At 42.3% G+C, this 13,137-nt stretch overlaps 1 pseudogene across 1 annotated transcript in view; it reads right to left on the minus strand.

The window, feature by feature from the left end:
- The window catches only part of LOC123743193 (polysialoglycoprotein-like), a 28,272-nt pseudogene extending 15,716 nt beyond the window's left edge, over nt 1-12,556 (minus strand). Inside the window, exons 1-7 of the transcript XR_006770018.1 lie at nt 12,451-12,556; nt 12,213-12,278; nt 11,963-12,046; nt 11,558-11,836; nt 11,420-11,519; nt 11,218-11,350; nt 10,895-11,080 (exon numbers count right to left, since the gene is read on the minus strand). The product of XR_006770018.1 is annotated as a polysialoglycoprotein-like (transcript). The remainder of the gene's footprint in view (nt 1-10,894; nt 11,081-11,217; nt 11,351-11,419; nt 11,520-11,557; nt 11,837-11,962; nt 12,047-12,212; nt 12,279-12,450) is intronic.
- Between the last annotated feature and the right edge of the window lie 581 nt (nt 12,557-13,137).

Below are 13,137 nucleotides of genomic sequence, written 5' to 3' on the forward strand. Positions count from 1 at the left end.
CCAAACATAAACTTAAAATCAAAACTAAAATACATGCCTGCCAATGGAGCCGATAGTCTCTCCATGAATTAATATCCTAGAGCTTAGTGAACCAAATTCTCTTCCTATCTACTCCTGCTGGCCCCCCTCCTTTCTTCCTACTACTCCCCAACCCTCAAGGTTTCAGCAGTGCAGGGGAGGATTTCTCCGTCTGTCCTTCTCTGTCTCCAGTTTTTTCTCATAATATGGTTGTTTCCAAATATTGACTAAATGTCTCATTGTCTCCTTGGTTGCACTCCTGAACCTTAGAATAATCCACCTGTCTAGATATTGCATATCTACTTAAATTTATCTCGATACCCTCAATAATCCTGGATCACCTACAGATGTCATATATCCCTGTCCTGTTGACATAAGTCTACCATTATTAAACTTATTCACAACAAAATATAGTAATATTATATCCATTCCACAGCCTTGTTGTGTTAACCTCTTACATCTAGACGTTCCGCTAGCGGAACACCTGCTCCAATATCCAATGATGGGCGTGGCGCGAAATACAAACTCCTCTAAAATCCGAAAACTTCCATTTTTCAAACATATGACTATTTTACAGTATTTTAAAGACAAGACTCTCGTTAATCTAACCACACTGTCCGATTTCAAAAAGGCTTTACAGCGAAAGCAAAACATTACATTATGTCAGCAGAGTACCCAGCCAGAAATAATCAGACACCCATTTTTCAAGCTAGCATATAACGTCACAAAAAACAAAACCACAGCTAAATGCAGCACTAACCTTTGATGATCTTCATCAGATGACAACCCTAGGACATTATGTTATACAATACATGCATGTTTTGTTCAATCAAGTTCATATTTATATCAAAAACCAGCTTTTTACATTAGCATGTGACGTTCAGAACTAGCATACCCCCCGCAAACTTCCGGGGAATTCGCTAACATTTTACTAAATTACTCACGATAAACGTTCACAAAAAGCATAACAATTATTTTAAGAATTATAGATACAGACCTCCTCTATGCACTCGATATGTCCGATTTTAAAATAGCTTTTTGGTGAAAGCACATTTTGCAATATTCTAAGTACATAGCCCAGGCATCACGGGCTCGCTTATTTAGACACCCGGCAAGTTTAGCACTCACCATAATCATATTTACTATTATAAAAGTTTCATTACCTTTTGTTGTCTTCGTCAGAATACACACCCAGGACTGCTACTTCAATAACAAATGTTGGTTTGGTCCAAAATAATCCATCGTTATATCCGAATAGCGGCGTTTTGTTCGTATGCGTTCAAGACACTATCCGAAATAGTAAAGAAGTGTCACGCGCATGGCGCAATTCGTGACAATAAAATTCTAAGTATTCCATTACCGTACTTCGAAGCATGTCAACCGCTGTTTAAAATCAATTTTTACGACATTTTTCTCGTAGAAAAGCGACAATATTCCGACAGGGAATCTCCTTTTCGGCAAACAGAGGAAAAAATCCCAAAGGCGGGGGCGGTCGGGGTCACGCGCATAAGCCAGTGTCTCTTGATCGGCCACTTGAGAAAGGCGATAATGTGTTTCAGCCTGGGGCTGGAATGACGACATTCTGTTTTTTCCCGGGCTCTGAGCGCCTATGGACGACGTGGGAAGTGTCACGTTAGAGCAGAGATCCTTAGTAAATGATAGAGATGGAAAAGAAGTTCAACAAATGGTCAGAGAGGCCACTTCCTGTAAAGGAATCTCTCAGGTTTTGACCTGCCATTTGAGTTCTGTTATACTCACAGACACCATTCAAACAGTTTTAGAAAATTTAGGGTGTTTTCTATCCATATGTAATAAGTATATGCATATTCTAGTTACTGGGTAGGAGTGGTAACCAGATTAAATCGGGTATGTTTTTTATCCAGCCGTGTCAATGCTGCCCCCTAGCCCTAACAGGTTAAGGAAGCCTACCCTTAGTCTAAAGCTTTGCCCTTTTAGTCCTCTCATTGGTTCAAATTATCAATTGTGTTTAAGAACTTTAACTCCTCATAATTATCAGTTCTACAAATTCCCTTAAAATCAATATCACCAATGACCTTAAATTCACCATCCATGGCTTTTCAATGTGGCTGATCAGACCACACAGGAAGAGTCACCAGAGGGGTCAAAAGTCATACCACCCTTTCGGAACCGTGTTTCTTACTACATTAAACAAATTAAAGCTAAGAACTTTATTTACATTTTGTATCCCAGGGTCCCAGAACATTCCCTATCAAAAGAATTTCACGTGTTTAATTAAACTCAGAAAACAAAACTTCCAAAATGCCATGTGTGTAAACCCCTTTAAGATATCATGTCCCTAGGAATTTTTTTTTTCCAAAGAGAGCTAAGCGCTTCTTTTTCCATAAAATAAGTACTTGGTCAGCGTTTCATCCTACCACACTGATTCAAAAACCCAAAAGTTGACTATAAACAAAACTTCATAGTACTTATAACTCCATTGTACTCGCACCACCGCGGTTACACTCACCCCCTTACAAATAGCGCGTCCTCGAGTTAGCTTGTGACTCTACGTCCTACAGGAACGCGCACGCCGGCCAGGCTCACGCACAACTATAATTAATTTACACTGTTCCTGCGAAATAAAATAAACTCGCCCTGTAATCCACCTTTCTGACCTGACATTGTTTCATGCAATGAAAACATAATGTTAGCATACATCCACTTCCCGTTCAAATCACTGGTGTTACTAAACAATCAAACCACGAATCTATAACCAGAATTTATCACCAAACTTTTACGATTCCATTATTCAGACCAGAATCGCTTCCAGCCACATATGTTTTCAGTGCTCACAACCAACGCTTCTCATTTTACCCGTATGGAAAAAAATAATATATATCTCTTTTCAAACAGCGTTCTGCCTTACCTCTATCGTAAGATTAAACCCAATGTTACAACTTTATCTCTCCTTCGGCTTCACTCTTATGAAATGTCCAAGGGTTTAAAAAATATCATGTATATCACCACAATTCTGTCGCAATTATTACTTTCCGCTCCTTATAATTCATTAGATTTAGGTAACTGCCTTTTCCTTGATTCCGTCATTGAAATACAACTCCCATTCTCTATAAATCATTTAAGCAGGCCATTTAGACCACAAACAACGTACTTTATCGAATTCGCCTCGCTATTATTTTGAATGAATCTGTCTTTCAATTTAACCTCAACAAGCTATCAAAGCATTTGGTTTCTATCTTAAACAAACACTAACAACCGTATGCTTCTAGTCATAACATAAAAATAATTAAATTAAATTTTAGTCCCATGGTGCATGGGCTGGGAACCGAACCCGGGCCCCCCGCATAGCAGGCAAGAATTCTACCACTGAACCAAAATGCTATTGCTTAGAGCTGCAATTCCGGTGGTTGTGTCCTACTCGGTCACAACGTTTACAGGCTGTTTTACAGTTTCTGGCGAAATGTCCTGTTCTATCTCAATTAAAACACCACTTCTCTCCGTCTTTGTCAAGCGCGTCTCCCTGTTTTTCCCCTTCTGTCTACAGTGACTGTCTCTATCCACTTTTCTCAATAAGTTTGCTAAATCCTGTTCTCCTCTCTGTCTATCCCTAAACTGTCTCTGTCTATGGTTCCTTGGTGGGGCCTTACAATCCTCTGCCATGTGGCCGGTTATATTGCAGTTGTAGCACTTTCTGTCCTCAGGTTCTATCCACTTTCTACTCTCCCTGTTTCCCCCTTTCTTTTTAAAATCTTTCCTGCTTTTTCCTGCAATTTCTCCAAGAGTGGCGATCAAATGTTCTGCTCCTGTCTGTTCTTTCTTACTTTTCTTTTCCTTGCCATTATGCTCATGGTGTATAGCATACCTCTTTACTTCGGCCAATGTGGCTGTTCCCCACCCTATCAGAGTCTCTTTTATGATTTGACAAATTTCAGGCTCCATACCACTCAAGAAGGCTATTTTTAACTGTTGGTGGTAAGGTCCGTCGTCTCCCTGTCTAGGCTCTACCAGTCCACTATTAGCATTGAACACATCTCTCAGTCTCTCTAAATACTGGCAAACAGTTTCCCCATCCCCTTGTTTACACTCATGTATTTTTGAAAAGTCTGCATGTCTATGGTAATAGTCCCTAAGATTATTACAGAGCTGTGTCAATTTGTCTGCATAATCCCCATCTCCTGCCCATGGTAAAACCGGTTCTTCTCCTTGCCCTGGAACCCAGGCTCCCTTCACTGCTGCCCAGTCTTTCCCCACTATCTGTCGGACAGCCCTTTCCAATTCTCCTGTATTTAGTTTAAAACTCTCGGTCAGTCCCACCATATCTCTCCTAAACCCTTCTATTCCTGTTTTTGGATGTGCTATTCCCTCAACTGCTCTTGCTACATCTCTCTGAGTCCAGGGTCGATACATTTACATTACATTTACATTTTAGTCATTTAGCAGACGCTCTTATCCAGAGCGACTTACAAATTGGTGCATTCACCTTATAATATCCAGTGGAACAACCACTTTACAATAGTGCATCTAAATCTTTTAAGGGGGGGGGTTAGAAGGATTACTTTATCCTATCCCAGGTATTCCTTGAAGAGGTGGGGTTTCAGGTGTCTCCGGAAGGTGGTGATTGACTCCGCTGTCCTGGCGTCGTGAGGGAGCTTGTTCCACCATTGGGGTGCCAGAGCAGCGAACAGTTTTGACTGGGCTGAGCGGGAACTGTGCTTCCTCAGAGGTAGGGAGGCCAGCAGGCCAGCGGTGGATGAGCGCAGTGCCCTCGTTTGGGTGTAGGGACTGATCAGAGCCTGAAGGTACGGAGGTGCCGTTCCCCTCACAGCTCCGTAGGCAAGCACCATGGTCTTGTAGCGGATGCGAGCTTCGACTGGAAGCCAGTGGAGAGAGCGGAGGAGCGGGGTGACGTGAGAGAACTTGGGAAGGTTGAACACCAGACGGGCTGCGGCGTTCTGGATGAGTTGTAGGGGTTTAATGGCACAGGCAGGGAGCCCAGCCAACAGCGAGTTGCAGTAATCCAGACGGGAGATGACAAGTGCCTGGATTAGGACCTAGAGCATGAACCTACAGGATCGGGTCACCGCCTTGTTGTTGGTGGAGAACGACAGGGTGTTGTCCAGGGTCACGCCAAGATACATTTGTAAGATATCCGATTGATCAGCTTCGCCTGCCCTAGGATTAGGAAGCTCTATGAGAGGACACTGATCCTCCTCCCAATCTGATTGAACCTCCCTCAGCCCTGGCTTATTATACAGCGCCAGTCGCTTTTTAAGGTTAGACTCTCTTGGTTCTGGCTCTTCTTTCCTCTCCTTTGAGGATTTACCACCCATGTTTATTCAATTACTGTTATTCCTATTGTCACAATATGTGTGTACTTACTCAATTACTTCGTTTATTTTCTAATATGTATTCTCACTTTCTATGGGTGTAACCTCCTTCCTCCTGTTTGGAATAATCAGACCTATTTTGCGCGCCTCTGGTAGATCTCGATTATCCCCTCTAAAATGTATTTTGACAGGCGATCTATATTCATACAAATTATGTCCCTGACCTACGTTCTTATAAATGTTATTATTATATTTCGCCTTCCATATTATGTTTTCCGCCTAATATATTATTGACCAGGTATCATTTAGGTCTCAATATTAGCTCCAATTCTCACAATCTATGTGTATGCTTCTATAATTCTGTTATTATACTTAAATCTCACAATCTATGTGTGTGCTCTACTGTTATCTCACTTACTCCTGTTAGTCCTATACTAACGTAACTTACTTATCTTTATTTCGCCTTCTATATTACGTTTTCCGGCTACTGTACTTCGACCAGTTTTACTGTTAGGTCTTACTGCAACCAGTTTTACTGTTAGGTCTTACTGCAACCAGTTTTACTGTTAGGTCTTACTGCAACCGGTTTTACTTTTAGGTCTTACTTAGATCTGTGACCCAGTGCCGCCAACACTAACATAGATACTTTTGTCTTAAACTTTCTCTACATTAGATTATATGGACGGTATACCCGATACAAATCTTACTTTTTGTTAGTTTTACGGTTAATATCCTCCCTCACATTTATCTTGACCAATGCTTAATAGGAACCTAATCCAGTCCATTCTAAGTCAATTTTTAGTAAGTTTAGAATTTAACCCCAAACTAATGAATAAAGATTACTGACCTTATTTTGCAGCTGAGAATTCAATGTAGGTTGGATCTCGTCACCGCTTCTGTCACATACCAGTTTGCCACCGGCCTGTAAAGAACCCACAGAAAAGGGCCGGGTCTTTGATTTACGGATATTTCATCCGCCCGTGCACGGTTTCGGTGTCTCCTTGGAACGACAGGAGCGGGTATTGAAATCCGGCTCGAAGGACCAATTGTTAAAGGAATTTTATATCTTGATGATAATAATCAATAATCAATTCGCCTTGACTAATGCCCAAGGTTTGTAAGACAATGGGTTAAAATAATTAGGCAAGGACTCAGCTTTCTGCAAAAGGTTTCTGTAGCTTTATTCAGAGAAGGTTCTGGCGTCAGGATAACAAAACAGTCATTATATAGTTCTTGCTTACTTACGCATGTTATGAGAATTTTGTTCCCAATGTTCATAAACTGAACTTCAATTAAACTACTCAGTCTGCACCCCAGAGTTTGTAAGGTTCTGGTTAAATGACACAGACGGAGGCCCAGCCTACAATAGTCAACCAAGTTTATTCACGAGAGCTCAGAATATCATACAATGTACATAGCCTTTTATACCTAACATTTGGTCATATCATATGTCATACCCCTTACAGATGCCCCCTCCTCTTCTTTAACACTGTCAATGCTTATTTACAAGTCTTCTCCATCACAAATCCTGCCCCATGTTACATAATCTACTGCAAGCCTAAAGTTTTCTCCCCTCTCTGGGTGGGGAGACCTTCTTCCTGTTATCAGTTTCACTGTGGTCACAAGTTGTCTTCTGTCTGGTAACAGTTCCCCTTTTCCCTTGAATGTCTTGCCTATATTGCTAAATCATTAAGCTTAAACTTTTCCAACACACACACATTAGTACATTCATCTTATAATCACTCGGTTATACCTTTTCAGGGTGAAATCATTTAGTCAAACCTTTATAATATAATTTCCATTACAACGCACATGCATTTACACACAATCCGTTGGTGACCTGCAACCCCCATAAACTTCTCACACTGTTTATCACCTTCTGGCTCAGCCTGTTCCTTTCCTTCAAGGTTAGGAACTCTCTGAAGTTTTACTCCCTTGACCATCTGCTTCTGTAGCTATACTAATTGCATACACACATTTCTTTCCCTCTCCAGTGGTTCCTGGACTTTCCGGAACTAATCAGACCAATCGATCCCTACATTGATCATTACATTGATTATTCATTAACCCTGCTGTATGACTAATAATTCATCATGGTTTATTGATTCATTTACCTTTATTAGATAATTCTCTTATCAACCACTTCCAGCAGCAACTGGTCTCCAATCTAGGGACTGACCAGAACCAACCCTGCTTAGCTTCAGAAGCAAGCCAGCTGTGGGATGCAGGGTGTTAAGCAGCGAATAAGATCCAACATGATTATACCACTCTACATGGAGAAATATACACTAATGGGTTCTTGTATTTGTTGCTATTTAATCAACTCAAAGTCACCACACTATTTCATTGATGTAGCCTAGTTTTAACCGGTCTATGAGGCACTGTTGGCCGACGGGTCAAATATGAGGTTATTACAGTAGCCTACCTTTCACTAAAAGATGCATTTTGGTCCTTTCCTCTCCCCTTACACCTGGCTATCAAGGGAATTTGGGAAGGTTGTGGCTGTTTATACTTCGGTTATTGTGATGATTTTGTCAGAGGAAACAAATCTGAATCTCTGATAATCTAACAGTTACGCTGTAGCGGAGATTCAGCACAATGGATAGCGCCGCAGTTGATCAATTGCACGTGAATCTAAACCCGCAGTTTATCATGTGCCATTCTTCAGCTATATTTACATCAAATCTTCTCAGGCCTACCTATTGCATCTGTTCTCCAGCAATAAAGTCAATTATCAAGTTAATATTCATTTAGTCACAGCATAAATTAAACGTGAGCCTACACAATCAAATTAACTTGTCAAGACCCTGCCATTCTTCTCCGTTATTACTTTTATTCAGGACAAAATACCCCCAGTTCTCGCATTATTTTACAGACTTGGTCAGAAAGGGTAACTGATTCTCAAGACCCAGACAAACAAATGTAGAATAACATTCAATACACAATCTTAGGCTACATAACAGGGGTGGAAATCCCAGGAGGGACGGGGGGTACACGACCCCCCCATCCTGGGAAAAATATGATTTGTCCCCCCCAATATATCACTGTAAACATTACTCTGTAATTTAAATAATAATAATAATACGCAATGAAAGCAATTGTGCTGATTATAGACACTTAATAGCGCTTTTTTAAGTTTCAAAAGATTGCGACCCCCCACCCTTTGCCTCACAATGGTATGATCCACTGCCAGTTCCTTAGTTGGCAAGGTAACAGAGGGTTCGTATCTACTGTCTGAAAGGCACTCAATGCACGTGACTGACATGAGGTTAATCCAGTCAATCGCGCCATAGCAATGTTTTGTTTTATGTTGGCAGGGTTCACACACACACACACACACTAGCTGAATTTGCAGAGCTAGTGTGCAAATATTAACTATTAAGCTAGCTAGTACCTATTCCATTTATGTGGCGTCGTCAAAGATGGAATCTTTGCTATCGTCAATTTATTCCAAGATCAGCAATGTAAGTTAGTGCTTCAAAGTCCCTGTGATAAGGTTAGCGATAAACTGAAGTCCAAACTGAACAGAACTACACTCTCTTCTACCGTTGTCTTAAATATATTTAATGGTCTCGTTGCAAAAGCTAAATTGTCGCAAGGTAACTTTTATTTATTTTATTTCACCTTTATTTAACCCGGGTAGCAAAGATTATAGCAAACACCACTGAAACGGAATTTGTGCTCGCTAGCTTTGCAAATTCAGCTATTGTTGGAAGCCAGCCAATATGAAACAAACGGTTAAAATTACAAAAGATTGCAGCATATGTTGTGTAAATGGTGAACTCATACAGCTGTCAACTCTTGTCACTGCAATCCGTTTCACATTTGCTAGCTACCTTTTAGATCGAAGCCCATATAGAATGATAGAAGATATGATAGAAGCCCATCTCCTACTGTAAATAACCTACACACTGTGTGTGTGTGTGTGTGTGTGTGTGTGTGTGGCCAGCCAGGTAGAAAAAAAGACGGACATCAGAGTATTTTTCAGTACACCAAAACGCAAAGTAAGAACCCTAGTAGCCTAATATCTCAAAGACTAGTTGATAAAATGTTCATAAGAAAGAAGTGAAATGCTAATGAAAATGTTTCACAATGATGTCATTAGGCAGAGCAGGCAACAGATGGCAGAGCTGGGGACAGACTGGCAGAGACAGGGAGTCTCAGGTAAGTTTGTTGAGTCTTTGTTTGGCAACATTATGAAAGGTTCTCCATTTTTTTGACTTGTAAAATAGGAACATAATTGGAAAATGCCATGGATACCCCCACTCTCAACTTACACTGGTGACTGAACTAAGATCTGTTAAAGGCAATGGTATTGCTGTTGTGATTAGTTGTGTAGTTTTGGGTACCGGTAGTTAGGAGTACGGCAAACACCTTATTTCTTTGGTTCCTCAATATACATTTACCATATTACAACGTAGGCTGTGTGTTACAGCACTACTTTTGGTGTCCCCCTCAGGAATTGCTCTTCAGAAAATGTCATGTAATTGTCCCCTCTAAAGTTGATATCAGATTTTAGCCCCTGCTACATAAAATAACCTGGAAGGCCTACCCTGTAGCAAACAAAATATTTGCATAGGCCGTAACGGTTTAACTTGCTTCAAAACAGGCTGAATTCAGGTTGGCATAAGTGAGTAAAGCGGTGCCACAGAAATTGTTTTGAATTAAAGCAGATACCTACCGGTAGCTCAAAAGTTGGAGCCAATTTTGTTGCTGTATTAACTGCATTTAAAGGTTGCGTGTACATGCTCTTTGAATTCATGGCGACTATAAGTACGACGCACACCCCGAGCGTTGATCATGCGGATAGAGAAGGCCTGTATGAACAGACTTCACCTCACGCTTTTCATAGAAATTAACCGGTTAATTTCTCCCATGTAATCGGAGTGGGTGGGAAATCCTGGTAAAACTGTTCCCCCCCATCAAACCCTAGGTTAGAGGCGCTACAAGCAACTCTGGGAGAGCTAGGACCTGATAGCAGCCTGCCAGCTAAAGCAGGTTAGCATTGACTTATTTAACCTGAAAGTTTGGATTGTCACTGGGATATGAAGACCAACCGCCAAAACGATGGGCTAATGAGACGAGAGCTGGTTTCACATGTAAGCATTCACTAATAGGAAACCAAGTCAGTCAGGAGAGAAGACACCCAGCAGAGTAATTTAAATGCAAGTTGACAACCGTGATATTAGTTAGCACTGAAACCCCGATTCTAGCAACATCCTCATATGTACCAACCCCAGACACTGTGTTCCACAACCATCAAGTTAAAATGAACTAGAACCCATTCCACATCATGTGATGCTACTAGCATAAATTGACCAACACTGAGCAAATGTAGCTTAAACACAGGGGTCAAAGTATTAATATATTGCAAAATAAATGTTGCCAAGTAGGAACCGCCAAAACAATACTGAGGACACAAGTATTACAGTTAATGTTTAATTGAGCCAAAACAAGCAAATGCAGTTACACACACAGACAACCTGGACTAGAGTACCCATGAACTCTTGCATGTCCCACGTCAGATATCCATGTTTGTGGTCAACGGGGGCTCCGATGAAGCGGTGAACAGTTCCTTAGAGGTAGCGTCGTCAGACGGGCCAGTCGCAGCTTCAGAGGTAGCGTCGTCAGACGGGCCAGTCGCAGCTTCAGAGGTAGCGTCGTCAGACGGGCCAGTCGCAGCTTCAGAGGTAGCGTCGTCAGACGGGGCCAGTCGCAGCTTCAGAGGTAGCGTCGTCAGACGGGGCCAGTCGCAGCTTCAGAGGTAGCGTCGTCAGACGGGGCCAGTCGCAGCTTCAGAGGTAGCGTCGTCAGACGGGGGCCAGTCGCAGCTTCAGAGGTAGCGTGCGTCAGACGGGGCCAGTCGCAGCTTCAGAGGTAGCGTGCGTCAGACGGGGCCAGTCGCAGCTTCAGAGGTAGCGATCGTCAGACGGGGGCCAGTCGCAGCTTCAGAGGTAGCGTCGGGTCAGACGGGGCCAGTCGCAGCTTCAGAGGTAGCGTCAGGGTCAGACGGGGGCCAGTCGCAGCTTCAGAGGTAGCGAGTCGTCAGACGGGGCCAGTCGCAGCTTCAGAGGTAGCGATCCCAGGCGGCAGACGGGCCAGTCGCAGCTTCAGAGGTAGCGTCGTCAGACGGGCCAGTCGCAGCTTCAGAGGTAGCGTCGTCAGACGGGCCAGTCGCAGCTTCAGAGGTAGCGTGCGTCAGACGGGCCAGTCGCAGCTTCAGAGGTAGCGTGCGTCAGACGGGCCAGTCGCAGCTTCAGAGGTAGCGTCGTCAGACGGGCCAGTCGCAGCTTCAGAGGTAGCGTCGTCAGACGGGCCAGTCGCAGCTTCAGAGGTAGCGTCGTCAGACGGGCCAGTCGCAGCTTCAGAGGTAGCGTCGTCAGACGGGCCAGTCGCAGCGTCGTCAGAGGACATGCGCCTCAGCTTCTCCTCAGAGGACAGGGCATCATTTGCCTGAGAGCTACCATGGTTTGGAGAAGCTTGGGATTCTACTTCGTTAGTCTCTAAATACTCTATAGAAAAAACAAAAGGAACAGTTGGGTATTCTACAGCAACACATCTGTTCCACACGGTCTAGGCCGAATTGCCAGTCGAATGTTGAACCCAACAGTTTTCAAAGTATATGTTTCAGGCCGTACCTTCTCTGTCTTGTTTAGCGTCAGACCCTATGGATCGGAGCAAGGCCAGGGCATGCTCAATGGAGACGTCATTTGATGACAGCTCTGAAAAACGTAGGTTAAGGTACACAAGCAAAATTACCAAATCAAAGGCTTTGACAACGTTATTTAGACTGAGTTACTCTATGGTGTTGAATGAGTGTCAAACACAGCAGCACCATAGACAGTGACAAAGAACATAGCTAGAAGGGTTGTGGAAAGAAACACTTACCTCCAAGTCTCCTCTGCAGAGAGACTTGATCTTGCTTCTGGGACTTTCCAACAGGGTAACAAGAAACTGAGGAGAAAGTGTTGACAGAAGTTGAGTTCACACAAAATAGCTACATATATTAATAATAGATGACCAATGCGGAAGAAACAGACAGTCAAATTTGAATCTCCAACTTATAAAGTTAAGCATATTTCCCAAACAAATCCCTTCAATCCAAATAAAACGTTAGTGAACCAACCTTTGACAACCCCCACAGTCATCACAAAGAGCAGCAATTCTCTCACACCTCCCATGATCATGAGAATAGTCTGTGTTATCAACAGGTAATGTCTTCCCATGGCCTGTATGAGGCTTATATAGGCCACTAATGACCGTTTACCTGACAAACATGACTTAACGATCAATTAACAAGCTTGATTGAGGTGTTACATTCAGATAGAAATAGACCATGTAGAACATATGTTGATTCTTTGGTGGGCAGGCAATCTTTTCTACTCCATATATTGCATTTATATCTGTAATGTTTAACCCTAATGGTCTCAGAATCTTCAAAGATATTAGGGGGGAAATAAACACTGTACCCAAATCCACTTTTTACAATGCTCCTGGGAAATGGGTAGGCCTCCACCATACAGTTTTACAGCTGTGATATATTTATTTATTTACATAGATCACATACTTAAATATATATATGTTAGCTGTAGGTAGCTTTGGGATAAAATTCCCATATTGTATTGTTACTAACATAAATCATAATATATCATATTTTCCTCATTTGCTCTGTAGGAGGTTCGTCATATGAAGGACATTCAAGTGGATGTGACCCCTAACCTGACATAATGTAAACGTTATACATTAAGCTCTCTCCCTCAGTGACATGAATTAGTATATTTCATATTCTCAGAACCCAACAGTAGGTTTTAAG

Source organism: Salmo salar, chromosome ssa05 (genome assembly GCF_905237065.1).
Source record: "Salmo salar chromosome ssa05, Ssal_v3.1, whole genome shotgun sequence".
Taxonomy (NCBI): domain Eukaryota; kingdom Metazoa; phylum Chordata; class Actinopteri; order Salmoniformes; family Salmonidae; genus Salmo; species Salmo salar.